Source organism: Lepisma saccharinum, chromosome 18 (assembly GCF_977018435.1).
Source record: "Lepisma saccharinum chromosome 18, izLepSacc3.1, whole genome shotgun sequence".
Classification (NCBI taxonomy): Eukaryota; Metazoa; Arthropoda; class Insecta; order Zygentoma; family Lepismatidae; genus Lepisma; species Lepisma saccharinum.
In genome coordinates this window covers 34,390,949-34,408,268 of record NC_139246.1, presented here as the reverse complement: position 1 = coordinate 34,408,268, position 17,320 = coordinate 34,390,949, and the positions used below count along the sequence as shown (strand labels likewise).

Genomic DNA, 17,320 nt, shown 5'->3' with positions numbered 1-17,320 from the left:
GTCTCAGGCTGGAGTTACGAAGGATGGTAAGCAGTTAGTAAGTAAGCAGGATGGTAAGTATGTTAGGCATTTTCAGGAAAAAACTTACTTATGTGTATATTTCTTCCTCAACCCTTAAAAAAAGTGTTCCCCTGTGCATAGCACCACGCCATGAAGGCGTATAGGGGGTGTGGGGGTAACGCCCCACACTTTTAATTAAGATATTACTTATTTAAACATTTGTCTGTTCTTTCGTTCCCGTTCAATGTGCATCGCGCTGCATGAAGAAACTAATCAAGGTTGAATTGTTGGGCTGCACGTTTTTTGAGAATATATTTGCGAAGCAAGTATATAAAATATCATACAAATGTTTTATCGTGTTACATCTGAATCTCTCCGGTAGCGTTTTAAGGTTATATCTTATATAAAAAAATCCTGAATTAGATCCCATTTCAATTCAACTAACTTCAAACAGCTTTAGTGTGCATAAAGGAAGCTTAAATTCTGCTTCCTTTAACATAACAAAAAATGCGGCAGAAATCTTTTTTTTCTTTTTGTGTGCATATGAATGCATTTGATACAGCCACTAGTATTGTTTTCAAAGTTTGGTAAATTATCCACTAAGGATTTCACTTACGTATTTCTCTTGCGTACCCTAGTCTAAACGTCACCGCACGCCACTGTTAGAAACGTAATGGTTTTGAAAGTTTTGCCCTGACGGAAGAATGGCAAATAGATGTGAACGACATGTCGTTACGTATGTTTGCAGTTTGTATCTTGGATCGGTATTTGAAGTATCTGAGGCTGAAGGCTGATGTGACGTTAGGATCTGCTTGATTTACTGCAGACGATGTTTCGGTGCATACCACTCACGGACTCATTGCACCAAACTCAAGCACCTTCTTGTTATGCGCTCTATTTCATCTTCTGACGTACGCATGCGCGTCGCCAGAAATTTTTGAGGGGGAGGGGTCGGGCAAACGATAAAAATGTTAATAGTAGAAAAATTATAAGTATTATTACTACGGTTATAATTGTTATTATAGACTAATAAATATTATAAACCAACAAAAATAAATTTTATTCGAAATAATAATAATTATTATTATTATATAAATGGGGAGACTCGATCCACCAAACGAGTGAATATCAGCACAACTATTTTCCATTATTATTATTATTATTATTGCATTTTATGCAATTAGTATCTGAAATGCATTTTGATGTTAACTTTTGCACGTCTCGTTCAAGAAAAGGCTTTAAATGTTAGTTTTTTTTCATAAAGTTTGTTGTGTGACCTTTCACCTACAACTGTAATTATTAGAATTGAAAACTGTGAAACCATTTATTCTTTGGATGAATTGGTAGAATATAAACTTGTCCCAGTATTTTTCACTCAATGTTTTCGAATAACAAACTTTCGGCTTTCTTGTATCTTTAAATTAATTATGTCAATTTCCAAGGGGGGGGGGGTCAACCGACTCGTTCGACCCCCCTCCCGACGCCCACGGACGTACGTGCGGAATCCTTTCGTGGTTACGTTAGGTTTGTTGGTTGTAAAACTCTTACATAAATACACTAGATTTAGTCTAACAACGGAAGCATTTAATCTCACGTCAGAACGCGAAATACGGCACTGAATCAAGAAGGTGTTTGAGTTTGGTGCGATGAGTGAGAACCTCATGTCACATGGTACGTGGCTGTTGTTTGGGAGGTGGGCGTGCGAAGGACCTATTTACTTCAGAGAATAGGAGGAAAAGTTTTGTGTTGTCTTTTGTGTTACTATTTGCGAAGAACCTATTTATAATCATAAATAGGAGGAAGAGTTTATATTCACGCGGGATGTTATCGGATTTTGTCTGATGCATTCCTTCAGTACCGTTGTCCAAAATCGCCTTATTTCATGGTGATAGGGACATTTAGACGATGGAACGAAGGGCGTGTGTCTACAATATGGTACGAGTGCTTGTGAACCGAAATTGGCCAGTGTTCAGATATATTCAGAATTATTGCATTTTTAGGCCTGATATTTATTTCCATGAGTTGCAGGAGGACTGTTTAGTGACTGGGAAAATGTGTCAAGTGCGGCAGACGACATCGCAGGGATGTAGGGATGAAGTTGAAAATACGGCAACGAACAGAGAGGTGGTTGGTGGAATACTTTTTTAGGTGTTCCAAATGTAACTTGGATTGCTCCGCTCTGACCGGAACAATTTTTTTTGCAAATACGAAACTGAGTTTGACATGATTTTTTTCAATTATATTTCTGTGAGCTTGAGCAGTTCTCATTCGTCCCATCTCCACCGGTAAGTAGTTAGAAAAACTAATTATTTTCGTACATATTAGAAATGGTTGTTAATTTAGGAGGGTTCCGTTAGGTTGCAATAGTAATTTGGCGTTGTTTTGTTTGTACTTTGAAAAATGATATATTTTCGTTCATATTTCCTTCCAGCTGGATGTTGCCTGTGTGTGATGACGTAATCACGGTCAATGCCAGTCAGTGTTTCCAAACACGTGTTTTTGTAACTGAAGAAGGTACGTTTCCGCAAATGGTTTGTGGGGCTATGTGTCAGTGGTTCGTGGGGCTATGTGTCAATGGTTCGTGGGGCTACGCATTTTTTTTCGAAACCAATTTTTAACTATTCTAACCTAAACGTGACCCAACCTAACCTAACCTTACCGGAAATGGTTCGTGGTGCTATGTATGAATGGTTCGTGGGGCTATGCGTTAATGGTTTGTGGGGCTACGTAGGTACTTTTGGGTGGAGTGGGGTGGAAACACTGCATGCCGAGTACGGTAGTGAAACTGTGACCGCCATTTTGCGTGTTACCGAAGGCAAAAACAAACGAAGAAAACTTACTCGATATGTCGCAAATAGAGCTTATTTCCGTGAAATAACCAAATGCCACTTTCAACAATGTTTCTCAATGCAGATACGTAAGTACGAATATTTAAAGTAAATGAACTAGCAATTTTCAGCCCTTTTCCGGAGATAAGAAATTTACCGGAATGTGTTTTACTTACGCGGGCGATACTTTGGGATCAAATATCTCGGTTATTTGTGTTTTCCGCATACTGGAACAACTTTTATATTACGTAAAACAATTAAATCTGTCGATTAAGAAAAAAATGGACTTAATTCTCGAAAGGGGTGCAGTGGGTCAACGTTCCCACAGTTTAATTCTGGCCGTGTATGTACAGTCAGGGGCAAAAGAGGAATTTAGGTCCTCTGATGACGTAGTTCAAGGATACTGATGGTACCGAGACGATCTTCGAAAAATCACGACAAGAACAAGACGAAACCGAGAAGTGGTCAGACCTCTGCAAAATGCAGACGAAATCGAGACGAGATGGGACTTATTGTCCGTGGCCCTAGGTCTCGTTCGAAACTTTGGTATACTGTAATGTAGCGTACGCTGGATTTATCCCCCCCAGTGGATCCTGGAATTGTAAAGGAAGATATTACATAGCTGCGTTCTGTGGAACGTAATACAATATTTCGTAATTAAGACTTTTAAGCTTCGTTTTAAAAGTTGTTCAAACGCAAGCACAGTATTCGGGTTGCATTTACCAAATTCTTTACTGCTTTCCTTTGAAAATTTTGATTTTCTCTAGCCCCATAAGTTTCCCCCTTACGTACGCCAGGGTGTATGACATTTGAAAAATAAAGGTACTTAACTATGCGAGTCGTTCATACATACGTACCAAGTGGATATTTATCTGATTATTTATAGCTAAGTCATATGGTATCTATACTGCTTTCATTTCCAAATTGCGCTTCAAGGTCACGGCATCGGCTCCCCACGCAGTCTCCCACTTCCCCTGCAAACACAACTAACACACGCCTTCTGCCTGTTCATTGGGTGCTGCACGGTAATGCATAGGAGTGGGAGTGAGAAAGAGGGAAGCGCGTAGCTGAGTGGATGTCCTTGAACCGCACATTTGAACTGAAAAAAATATACCAAAGGAAAGATGAAACATGCGATAAACCTGTCACCGACAGGAGACAAATTTAGTTCAACAACTTTCTCTTTTCCTCTTCATCTGTTGTTTGCAAGAATTGATGTAACAAAGGATGGGCATTTTTATCGCAGCAGAAACTAGTAGTTTATCGATGGTTCCGATCCACTTTGAGTCCTAAATCATCAATAATTTACGATACCTATAGTAACTTAAGTGTCATAAAGTAACTAAAAGTAACTGTTGACATGTTACAGCTATTGGAAAAAGTAACTCTGTTACAGTTACAGCTACTTGATTTTAAAAGTTACTTTAAAAAAGTAACTGTTACTTGTAACTGAGTTAAAGTTGTTTATTCTATTATGATACATCCTGTATACTTTTAAGTGCACTATTGTGACCATGGCGACTGGAGCAACATTGGAGGTAAGCTGAGCTTGGACAGCTCATTTGGTATTGCATTTGAGTATTATCGGTCAAATATATAGTTGATGGTAATTGCGAAGTTAATCCATTCGTGGCAACTGGAAAGCGGTTACACATATTCTGCATAAAATTCCTTTATTGAGGTTTCGTAGCACTAAACAGTGCGTTAGACAGAAATATGTTATTAATAAAAGTTGTTTCCTGCCTGAAGGTTCTCTACGTGCCGTGTAAGCTTGTGCGGTGACACTCTGTGCTTATTACAGTGCTGTATAAAGAGGATTTCGCTCCAACGGCAAATAGTTCAAGCAGACTACGCTAGATAGCGTACGGAATTGAGAGCTTCCTCACTCGACCGAATAACCCTCGAATTATCTCCATGCTGAGATGTAATCTAGTCTATTTTAACTATATAGTGATGTGTGAAAATGAATAGGTGGTTGTGGACTGAAACTTCCAGAGAGGATAATCTACATATACAGATTAAAATATTTTGTTTATATACGCTCGAGCATAGCACTAGGGTGGGAGATTCGAACGAGCACGAGTGGTCCCATGTAGTACTTTAGCGCTTATACTATAATATTTCTTACTCGGGACGAGACTTCGAGATATAGAAGAGTATTTATAAATCCAGACAATTCCGAGGACGAAATAGACATTAACAACTCGAGACGAGGTGGAGATGGGAGAGACATCAACATTCTTAATAATCAGGCAAGTTCACTCACACTAACACATGTGTTTTAAAAGTCCTGCAGGATTCTAAGAAGCTATAACTTTAAAGTAATAGGTTTATTACAGCGAAATATTGTCTTTTTACACAGAGGAAATTTTAGAATTTTCTTCTGCCCACACTGCTGAATGACGTGTGTGTAGATGATCACGCGATTCTAAGATGGCGTCGATGCAGGAAAAAGATCAGTGCGTGTTATGGCTTGCCGAGTTAAAATCCTATGTTTTGGTCCGAAGAAAGTCACCAGATCTTATGTCTTGTGATTACTGGCTGTGAGGACATGTCAAGACACAGGTGTATGCACAGAAACCGACAGATCTTGACGATCTGAAGTTCAAAATACGTGATGTGATTCACAACGATTCCAGACGAGCACCGTTAAGAACGCAATTCTCTGATTGAAAGGAAGATTGCAAGAGTGCTTGGATGTAAATGGTGCACAGTTGGAGATCTGGCGAAGAACCAAACCAAACCAATCATTAATTTTAAAGTTTCCTCTTAGTAACAAACAATATTTTGTTGTAATAAATCCTATTACTTTAAAAGTTATAGGTTTTTAGAATCCTGCAGGACTTTTAAAACACACCACATAATACTTTTCATTTAAGCCAGAACGCCCAGAACAACGCAGGAAGCTCTAACTTTGTTTCGTATACACGTCTCACTTTTGCCTTTGACTAAACAAGTTCAGTACTCACCTGCTGTCTTTGTTTGTGCATGCTTAACGCCTCCTGCACCACAGCTGTGTTTCTTCAAGTGCATCACGTTAGAAAACACCAGAATGGGAACCAACACAAAGGTAATGAATAAGCAGTGCATTTTGCTGGTTCCGTCACCACTTCGAAACAGTCCAACCTCTTTATGTAAACCTGTGTTAACTTGGACTTATTGACTTAACTTACTCAAAACTGATGTGATGTTTGCATGCGTGGTGGGAAGTATTACTTCCGCTTGGCGCAGGAAGTAGATCGGTAGACTTCTCCACTTCATTGACAAGTTGACACAAAAATTGATAAAATTTGTACCCAGTTCATGATCATGAAATCAGGCCCGTAGCCATGCAGGGGCCAGGGGGGTTCAGCCCCCCTGGCACTGCCATCAGCCCCCCTTTACATTAGGTACACTATTTTGCATAATTTGTTTGCAGTGAAGAGTGAAAATGTAGACAACTCACAACTTTAAGGATAAATCCACAGAATATGAACATTATCTACATTACATTCGCTCATTTTGTTTATGAGCAGAAGTAGCTGCAAATATTTAGAATATTCTCTAGACTTCAGAAAGTTCTTTCATAAGGGAGCTTCTTTATCTGTACCTTCACTGTCTCTGTTGCAACCTCCCGTTTAGACAGAAATCTGCGACTTTGATGTCATCATGCAAGTTCCCTGCACATCTGCGGGAAAGGTCAACAACAGCTCCCAAGTTTTGGGATGGAAGGGGAGTTTAATTGCATCGGCCGGGGGTGCTGTGATTAAATATTGTGCGTTTTGTGTGTGTGATGTACATATCTGTATCATCTAGAATAGTATGGGGTGTGTAAGGGATAAGTTCAGTATCAGTCAATGAACACTTCAAGATATGTTTTAAAAGATGTAGAAAAATGTAGTATTTGTGTAGTATATGATTTATAAATGAATGAGCGTTCCCCACACACATAATTTACCTCATTTAATATTTTTTTTTAAAAAAAATGACTTGGTTTACAAACCCGTGAGCCCCCCTGGAGATCAATTCTAGCTACGGGTCTGCATGAACGCCGAGAATGCTAGTCGGTTAGGGGTGAAACGGAAGTGCGAATAAACAGGCAGGGGGTAGGTAAACAGAGATTCCTCCCCCTCAAACTAGATCCATGTATCCCCAGCAAGATTGATTCGTTGATTTGGTTTGGTTTTGGTTTGATTTACTTCTCTTTTCTGCCATTTTTGGCTAATCGCGAAGATGAGGATGAGTGATGATGTGATGAAATTTGTTAAGAGACACTCACAAATAACATCCATGCCCAGGCCGGGATTCGAAGCCGGAACCTCTGACGTCGTAGCACGCTGTGCTAACCACTCCGCCAAGGAGGCTGGCTCCCCAGCAGGTGAGAGAAATGTTTATCCATGAGAGGAGATAAGAGGAGAGATACCTTCCTCATCAGGGGTGCCCCCTCGAAGTCCAATCGCGCGTTCCCCCAAATCATGTCATAATGTCCATAAAGTATTTAAGTACGACAGCGTGTTTACTGATAGTCACTATATTAGTATTACTTGACCCTATACTTGATTTGCCTTAAACAGAGGTGTTTAACCCCTCATTACTGTGGACTCATCAATCCCCCAAAATCGTTCATGAATACGTGATAATTTATTTTGATACAATATCCTGTTAAACTGTCCATATTTTCAAAATGGTTATGTTGAAGATTGTAAATAGTATTGCTTTCCGCTCCTCATTTGTTTTTATTTTACTCCCGCTGGGAGCTTCTTGCAAGAACTCGGAATTCTGGGAGCGTGGTATTCGAACACAGCAGCATGGTGCATGTCGGCTCGCGGCAGCGGGAGAACATTTCAGCTAGCCTATCGGATGTGGGCCTTTTTGTATTTCTTCAGTGTGCAAACGTATTTAACTATTATATAATACCAAGTGAATTAAAGGACTTGTATCATATGCGAATTTGTTGCTATATCCGTTGTTCCAGCCCTATGGTAAGATAGACAATATGGCGTCATACCCAGAGATGCTAGTTTTCTTTCATGTTGATACGTGGAAGGTATCTACAGACATTTATGGTCCTCCGCATTCCTGATATAGTGACAGTTTGTTTCGTGCAGGTCAGTGATCATCAGGTGTGACAGTGCTAATTGTGACAGTGTTACAGAACAAACAGTGTTTTTGGTTTGCACAGATACATGTTTTCCGCGCTTTCGTAACGAACATCGTTACAACGAATTTTGCAGTGACCTTGAACTCGGTTGCGATTAAGTAGCATTAATCGTCACGGTACGGTGGAATCAGCTGTTTCAGGAACTCTCGTTCGCGAACGCATGAAGCAATAGCTGACCTTGAACTTTTCTTCCGTTCTACGATTTTCGTCGGAATCAACAATGAAGCTCTGCTGAGAAAAACACAATCAACAATCAACTCCCCGTGAAGTGTGTTAGCTTCGGCAGCGGTGAGTACAAAAGTCTGGTTTCCTATAACATACATTTTCCTTCATTGTTTCATAGCCCTTTGTATTCTTGTGTTTATTTCTGCATTCAGTTTCGTTTCTCAGCAAGCATGGCAAACGTAAGAGCATTGATCAAAGAAAGAAGCTCCCACAAAGGGAAACTTATACGCATTCAATCGTATGTCAGTACTTACGACGAATCCTCAGCTAAAATACAACAAATAAAAACCCGCATGGAACATGTAAATGCTATCTGGAGTAAATTGGAAGGCGTTCTAGACACAATAGAATCAGAAACAACCGAGGGTGAGCACGACGCGGAAAGGAATGAAATCGAAGAAATGTATTTCGATTTAAAGTCACAGATGCAAACATTAATTGACAACCATGATAAAGCAACATGTGTAGAAAACAAATGTGTATCTAAAACTTCAAATACGCAAGTGAAACTGCCGGCAATTGCATTACCACATTTTAGCGGTAATTACACGCAGTGGGTGTCTTTCAAGGACACGTTCGTATCGCTGATACACAACAATGTAGATATTTCAAATGTTCAGAAGTTTCAGTATTTGCGCGTATCGTTGAAAGGCGAGGCCTTACATCTAATTGAAAATTTGCCAATGACAGAAGCAAATTACGCTATTGCTTGGGAGCAACTCAATGAGCGATACGACAATAAAAGGTTGATTGCAGTCTCACATGTAAATGATATTTTACATATCAATCCAGGTGTAAAGGAGAATTGTCAGGAACTTCGTGCATTTACAAACACTGCAGTTAGCTCTATTTCAGCGCTCAAAATGATAGCTGACAACATGTCGTTAACTGATATAATTTTAGTTCAGCATCTTGTTTCAAATCTCGACCCTGCAACGAGAAGAGCATTTGAACTAGAAAGTAATGATACTGAATTTAGCACATTAGATCAGCTCTTTAGTTTTCTAGAGCACAGATGCCAGGCTTTTGAAAAGATTAATCCAGTTACGAGTGAAGGTAACAAGGTAGCAACAAAATCATCTACAAATATGCACAAACAGTACAGTGCTAAATGTCAACAATCTTCGAAGTCATATGTTACAACAGATTCTTCATTGTGCATGTTTTGTAAAGCAAACAAACATCGCTTATTTTCGTGTGAAGCCTTTAAGAAAGCATCTATTTCACAAAAGTATAAATTTTTACGTTAGTATCGCGTATGCTTTAACTGTCTTAGCAGCAACAATCACGTTTCGGCACAGTGTAAATATGGAGTGTGCAAGCGATGTAAACAGAAGCATAGTACTTTACTTCATGTAGATGGAGGTACATCCAATGTAAACCAGCGGCGTGAAATGTCATCTGGGGGTCACGTGAACACATCGATGGTAAACAATACAAGCGATTCTTCACAGCATTCAGATCAAGCACCTCAGGTTTCTTATTGTTCAATTAAGCAGAAAAACGCGTCACAGGTGTTACTTGCTACGGCAATTGTTCAAGTACAAGATATAGCGGGCAATTGGGTCAATTGTCGTGCTCTCTTGGACGCGGCGAGTCAGAATAATTTCATTGTTGAAGATTTTGTTCAAAGTCATCGTCTTAGAAAGGTAAAGCATCGAGTTCCCATTCAGGGAATCAACAATTCGTCAGCTGAATCGAGTCATTCAGTAGAGATCCGTCTGAGATCTAATAATAGCAATTTTACGACAAGTATTTCGTGCTCAGTGTTGCCAACCATTACAGGATTAATGCCTTCAGAAAAGTTTGATGCATCTGAATGGAACATTCCAACAGATATTCGTTTAGCAGACCCAAGCTTTTGTTCGCCTGGCAAATTACAGATTCTGCTTGGTGCAGAGGTTTTCTTTACCGTTATGAAGCCTGAAAAGAGAACAAAACCAGGAAATTTCCTCATTCTTCAAGACACAGAGTTTGGCTGGATTATTGCAGGGAAGATTCCAGCAACATCTTCTAGCAACAGTATTACTAGGTCATTTTTCACGAGAAAGGAAGATTCTCAGCTCGCAACTCCAACAGTTCTGGATCATAGAGGAGATCCACACGAAACTGCAATCACCAGAAGAAATTGCTTGCGAGCAACATTTTCAGCGAAATGTGACACGAGATGAAAGTGGCCGTTATACGGTCAGGCTGCCATTATGTAAGGATCGTTCAGTGTTAGGTGACTCCTCACACTCTGCATTAACTCGATTTCACCAATTAGAAACGAGGCTTCAACGTCAACCACAATTAAAGGCTGATTATACAGAATTTATGCAAGAATATTACCAGTTGGGACACATGGAACCCATAGGGAATTTAAATGATGTACAAACAAATGACTCCACAAAATTTTTCATTCCGCATCATTGTGTTTTCAAGGATTCCAGTACAACGAAAATACGTGTTGTTTTTGATGGGAGTTCGCCATCAACAAGCGGTGAATCAATAAATAGCATACAAATGGTTGGACCTACCATACAGGAAGACTTGTTTTCCATTGTTCTAAGATTTCGAACTCACAAGGTGGCATTGGTTTCTGATGTAACAAAGATGTATAGAATGATACACATACATCCAGATGACAGGCCACTGCAATGCATTCTGTGGAGAAACTCTCCTCAGGAACTCATAACAGTATTTCAATTGAATACGGTCTCGTATGGGCTTACATCAAGTGCCTTTTTAGCAACCAGATGTCTGAAGCAGTTAGCCGAAGATGAAGCAGTTAACTTCCCACACGCATGTCAAGTGTTGTAGCGTGATTTCTATGTTGATGATTACGTTGGAGGAAGCAGTAGCGTGCAAGGTGCGTTACAACTTTATCAAGATCTTTCAGAACTTCTGAAAAGAGGAGGATTCATCTTACGAAAGTGGTGCTCCAACAGCACTGAAGTACTCAACGCTATTCCAGAATCACTGAGAGACTCAAAATCTAATTCATTTTCATACCGAAGGTGTTAAAACTCTAGGAGTTTCATGGAATCCCTCGGCAGACACTTTCATGATTAATATTGGAGCCAAGTCTGTTAACATGATGTCACACAAACCAACCAAACGTCAAGTAGCCAGTGTTATTGCCCAGATATTTGATCCAATTGAACTACTTTCACCAGTAACTGTAATGTATAAGTATTTTTTACAACAGTTGTGGCTTCACAACATAAATTGGGATGATGCACTTCCAGAAAGCCTGCAAGTTGAATGGGTTCATCTTCATTCTCAGCTACCAGTCATCAGTGAAATGCAAATACCACGTTTCATCCTAACACCTGGTTGTGTCAAGAATATACAAATCCATGGCTTTTCCGATGCATCGGAGAAAAATTATGGCAGTTGCTTGTACGTTCGTTCAGCAAACGAAGAAGGTTACACCGAAGTTCACTTACTGTGCTCAAAATCACGGGTCGCCCCGATCAAGAAAACCACTCTTCCTAGATTGGAACTGTGCGCTTCAGTCTTATTGGCCAAATTACTCAACAAGACTCTCCCAATTTTGAGACTTAATATTGACAATGTTTATTTGTGGACAGATTCACAAATAGTTCTGGCATGGCTCAGATCGCCAGCAAGCAGATGGAAGCCTTTTGTATCCAACAGAGTAGCGCAAATTCAAGAATTTACTCAAACTTATCAATGGAGACATGTTTCGTCCAAGGATAATCCAGCGGATTTAATCTCCAGTGGAGTTAAACCTCAAGATATTCATCATCATTCGGTATGGTTTCATGGTCCAGCTTGGTTGCAAGAAGATGAAACGTGCTGGCCATCATCATCATCTGACACAAGTCTTAAGAACAAAGATGTTCCTGAACAACGAAAGCTTCCTGTAACTACACTGGTGTCTCATCTGCAATCAGAGGCAATAATAAACGATTTTTCTACATTTTTCAAATTGTTAAGGATTGTAGCGCTCTGTACAAGATTCATTCGCAATTGTAAAAATGCAAGTAACAAACAATCCGATCCACTTACTTCAATTGACATTGAAGATGCCACTCAAACGTGCGTCGTTATGACACAAACTTCGTTCTTTCATCGAGAGATAAATGATCTCACTGCCAAAGGGCAAGTATCCAACAAAAGTATCCTCAAGGACTTACACCCCTTTCTGGATAATCAGGGAATTCTTCGTGTCGGAGGTAGGCTACAAAATAGCAACTTGGAATTCAGCAGCAAGCATCAAATCATTTTGCATCCAAAAAGTCACTTCGCCCGTCTACTAATTGCATCAGAGCATGAACGATTGATGCACGCAGCACCTCAATTGTTAATCTCATCCATTCGAGAAAGGTACTGGATTCCTAGAATACGACAAGTTATTAAGCAAATCATTCATCAGTGTTTAACTTGTTATCGTTTGAAGGCATCTGCAGCACAACAGCTAATGGGACAGCTCCCATCCATCAGAGTTACACCTAGCAAGGCATTTAATCATGTGGGCATAGACTATGCCGGACCATACGTCATCAAAGTAGGGTCAATCAGGAGTAAAATCACAAAGAAATGCTACATAGCTCTTTTTACGTGCCTAGTCACGAGAGCAATACATCTTGAGCTAGTAACAGACCTTACTTCTGAAGCTTTCATAGCAGCATTGCGACGCTTTACAGCAAGGCGAGGCAAGTGTTCCACCATTATCAGCGATAATGCCACAACATTTCAAGGAGCGAAGAACGAACTTCAGAAACTTCAATTGCTATTTCAATCGCAAGGATTCAGTGAAGACATTCAAAGGTATGCAGCACAAGAAAACTTTCAGTGGAAATATTCACCTCCACGTAGCCCAACATTCGGTGGTGTCTGGGAAAGCGCCATAAAATCCATGAAGTACCATCTTCGTAGAGTCGCCAAGAATGCTGTACTGACATACGAAGAGCTGTCAACTCTTTTGTGCCAAATCGAAGCTTGCTTAAACTCTCGACCTCTTACATCCTTACCTGACTCTCATGAAGAATTTAATTACCTCACTCCAGGCCACTTTCTTATTGGTGGTCCACTAACTTCCTTTCCTCAACCAGACTTAACTGATCTCAAGGAAAATAGACTTTCCAGGTGGCAACGAGTTCAACAGTTTCAACAAAGGATTTGGAGAAACTGGTCCCGAGATTATCTGCATGGTATGCAACAACGTCAGAAGTGGACAACCACGCAGCCCAACCTGCAACCAGGACTACTTGTGCTTCTGAAAGAAGACAACCTACCCCCATTATCTTGGAAAATGGGCATTATAGAAGAAGTGTTTCCAGGGAAAGACAATTTAGTTCGTGTAGCCGTGGTTCGCACCAAGAATGGAGTGTACCGAAGGGCTCTCAGTAAGATTGTACCTCTTCCAGATGGGAAGATCAACTGAACTTTCATGATTTAGTTTGGATGCTGTGCATTCCAACGGGGGGGAGAATGTTGAAGATTGTAAATAGTATTGCTTTCCGCTCCTCATTTGTTTTTATTTTACTCCCGCTGGGAGCTTCTTGCAAGAACTCGGAATTCTGGGAGCGTGGTATTCGAACACAGCGGCATGGTGCATGTCGGCTCGCGGCAGCGGGAGAACATTTCAGCTAGCCTATCGGATGTGGGCCTTTTTGTATTTCTTCAGTGTGCAAACGTATTTAACTATTATATAATACCAAGTGAATTAAAGGACTTGTATCATATGCGAATTTGTTGCTATATCCGTTGTTCCAGCCCTATGGTAAGATAGACAATATGGCGTCATACCCAGAGATGCTAGTTTTCTTTCATGTTGATACGTGGAAGGTATCTACAGACAGGTTGAAAATTGAAAATTCAACCTTGCAAACCAAATGACTTGCTCACTTGGCTCTTGTGGAATAATTCATGACATTTTCACAGTTGCAGCACACTGATGCACAATGCGCATCATTCATAACATGATTTTTGCATTCGAAGCTAAGTGACTCCTTCTCTCAATGACCTTGATGCAAATACTTCCGAGAACTGCCGCTAGGTGCCAGTTGTATGCCGGCTCTACCCACTTCCGGCCAAATGTAGAAATGCGTGTGCTTCCTTTGTGTATATTATTTCTAACGTATGCACTCCTTTTTTATTTTTTTGTACTGACTAAGATTTCATAATCCTAAACTACTTGATTAGCAACATAGAAAAATATGTATTCTTAGAATGTGTGAATAAACGTATTATTGTACGCAGTGAGAAGTTTGCACGTGCTGTATTGGCCAATAAGTAGCAAGACAAATTTTGCATCACTCTGCAACAGGGAAGGGTATTCTTTAGCTAATGTCAGGAAGAAACTAGGACTTTTTAACTTTTTAGTTATTTATATGATGATGTGATGAAATTTGTTAAGAGACACTCACAAATAACATCCATGCCCAGGCCGGGATTCGAAGCCGGAACCTCTGACGTCGTAGCACGCTGTGCTAACCACTCCGCCAAGGAGGCTGGCTCCCCAGCAAGTGAGAGAAATGTTTATCCATGAGAGAAGATAAGAGGAGAGATACCTTCCTCATCAGGGGTGCCCCCTCGAAGTCCAATCGCGCGTTCCCCCAAATCATGTCATAATGTCCATAAAGTATTTAAGTACGACAGCGTGTTTACTGATAGTCACTATATTAGTATTACTTGACCCTATACTTGATTTGCCTTAAACAGAGGTGTTTAACCCCTCATTACTGTGGACTCATCAATCCCACAAAATCGTTCATGAATACGTGATCATTTATTTTAATACAATAGCCTGTTAAACTGTCCATATTTTCAAAATTGTTCAAAATTGAAAATTCAACCTGGCAAACTAAATGACGTGCTCACTTGGTTCTTAACTCTTTGCGGTGTGGAATAATTCGTGACATTTTCACAGTTACAGCACACTGATGCACAATGCGCATCACTCATAACATGATTTTTGCATTCGAAGCTAAGTGACTCCTTCTCTCAATGACCTTGATGCAAATACTTCCGAGAACTGCCGCTAGGTGCCAGTGGTATGCAGGCTCTGCCCACTTCCCGCCAAATGTAGAGATGCGTGTGCTTTCTTTGTGTATATTATTTCTAACGTATGCACTCCTCTCTTTATTTTTTTGTACCGTCTAAGATTTCATAATCCTAAACTACTTGATTACCAACATAACAAATATTTCTTCGTAGAATGTGTGAATAAACTTATTATTGTACGCAGTGAAAAGTTTGCACGTGCTGTATTGGCCAATAAGTAGCAAGACAAATTTTGCATCACTCTGCAACAGGGAAGGGTATTCTTTAGCTAATGTCAGGAAGGAACTAGGACTTTTTAACTTTTTAGTTATTTATTTTTAAATATTTATTTAATTTTTTAGTTATTTATTTTAAAATATTTTTCCGCATGTATCTTGATATTTTATAATGTCAAAATTTAGGTCGTAATTCTTTACAGTAAGCTGATGTATCATAACATACAATGTATGTATAATAATATTTTATAATATATATATTATCTATCTTAGTGACGTATCCAGAATTTTCAAAACGGGATTATGCATACCTTTTTAGTAGTCACGTCATTTTTCCATCCTTTCCTGACTTTCACATTCTTCTTTTTATGAATAATGGGCTGAAAGGGAGATATAAACCCCACTAACACCCTTTGGCATGCCACTGATATTATTTATATTACATTACATGTATATTTAATATATATTATGTATTATATGCATATTATATTTATAATACATTAATGTTGTAATATAATGTATAATGGCATAATTATAATGATCTTATATATATATATATATATATATATATATATATATAAATGAACTGATTTGCACAGTGATGCAATATGTAAATCACCTAATTGCGTAAAGAAAAGAAATAAATAATTTACTGTTTCTGCGTTCAGTGAAATGTCAAGCTAAGGAATATGTCAAATTTTCATGTGACCGATTCAATATTGTTTCACGATACGTATATACGGAACCTTAGCTAGAAATTCGTAAGTCCGGGTCTAGAATATAATAAGGTGCCTCATTCAAAGAACCCGCCCCCTCTGCTTGGAGTAAATATAATTATTTTAGTAATACACACAAATAATTACATAGTTTTTATCTTAAGTGTAAATTCCCTTGCTAAAGTAAAATTGTCCTCTTTTGACACCTTTGACACTGAAAATGTGTGCATACAATATCGCTAAATATTGTCCGCAATATATATTTTTCGAACCCTCCCCCTACTGCAGAAATCCCTCGACATTTAACACTTTATCAAGAGCTTCGCCTCTTCCCCTCTCCCTCAAATGTAATACTCAACAGTCCAAGACGTACTAGTAATATATAATAGTTGGATAGCCCCCCATGGAAGTTATTTGTTGTATTAATATGCATTTATCATTTATTTATCCTTAGAAGGAGAGCTGATATCCTTCCAAATGGGTACACATCCTCTTCGCACCAAAATTCAGCAATTTCCGTCATTAGACCCTACCCAAAATTAAATTAGCACATTGGTCAGTACCGATAGAGTGACCACTGCAAGATCTCACCCAAGGGAGGGGGAGCATAGCCCCCTCTTTAACAAAAATATCATCGACGATTTTTCAGATTCTGCAAAAATTTCGATTTTGTCCATGCTTAAATGAATTGTTGCAGAGCTACCAGATGCCACAATTAGACGCGACAGTCCATTCTTTTTAATTCCTCTACCAACCTTTTGGGAACTGTGGTCGTGATGTCCCATTTTTCCTTGTTAACATAAAGGGCGTCCCAAATAGAACACCGGATTTAATCATATGAAATAAATCTTTTATTTTCATGAAATAACATATATTTGTACATCGTTACAAAGGGTACTGCCAGTTAAGTATGAAAAACAATATCTGTCATGCTCTGCATGTAGTCACTCTATCGATAAAATTGCTGATGACTCTTACACAGACTTCCTTGTCGAATTTCCTCCTTGAGTTATGGTGGGGATTGTTTTCATAAATCTGCGATTTCACGTACCCCAAGAGGAAGAAGTCGCTGGTGTCAGGTCATATGACCTCACTGGCCAGTTCTGGTCTCCTTTGCGCGAAATGACACGGTACGGAAATTTGTCTTGCAGCAAGGCAATCATCTCGTGGGAGGTGTGG

At 39.4% G+C, this 17,320-nt stretch overlaps 1 protein-coding gene across 1 annotated transcript in view; it reads right to left on the bottom strand.

The window, feature by feature from the left end:
- LOC146002207 (endoglucanase E-4-like) overlaps positions 1–17,320 on the bottom strand; it is a 240,248-nt gene that overhangs the window by 29,325 nt on the left and 193,603 nt on the right. The gene's annotated exons all lie outside the window — the stretch shown is intronic.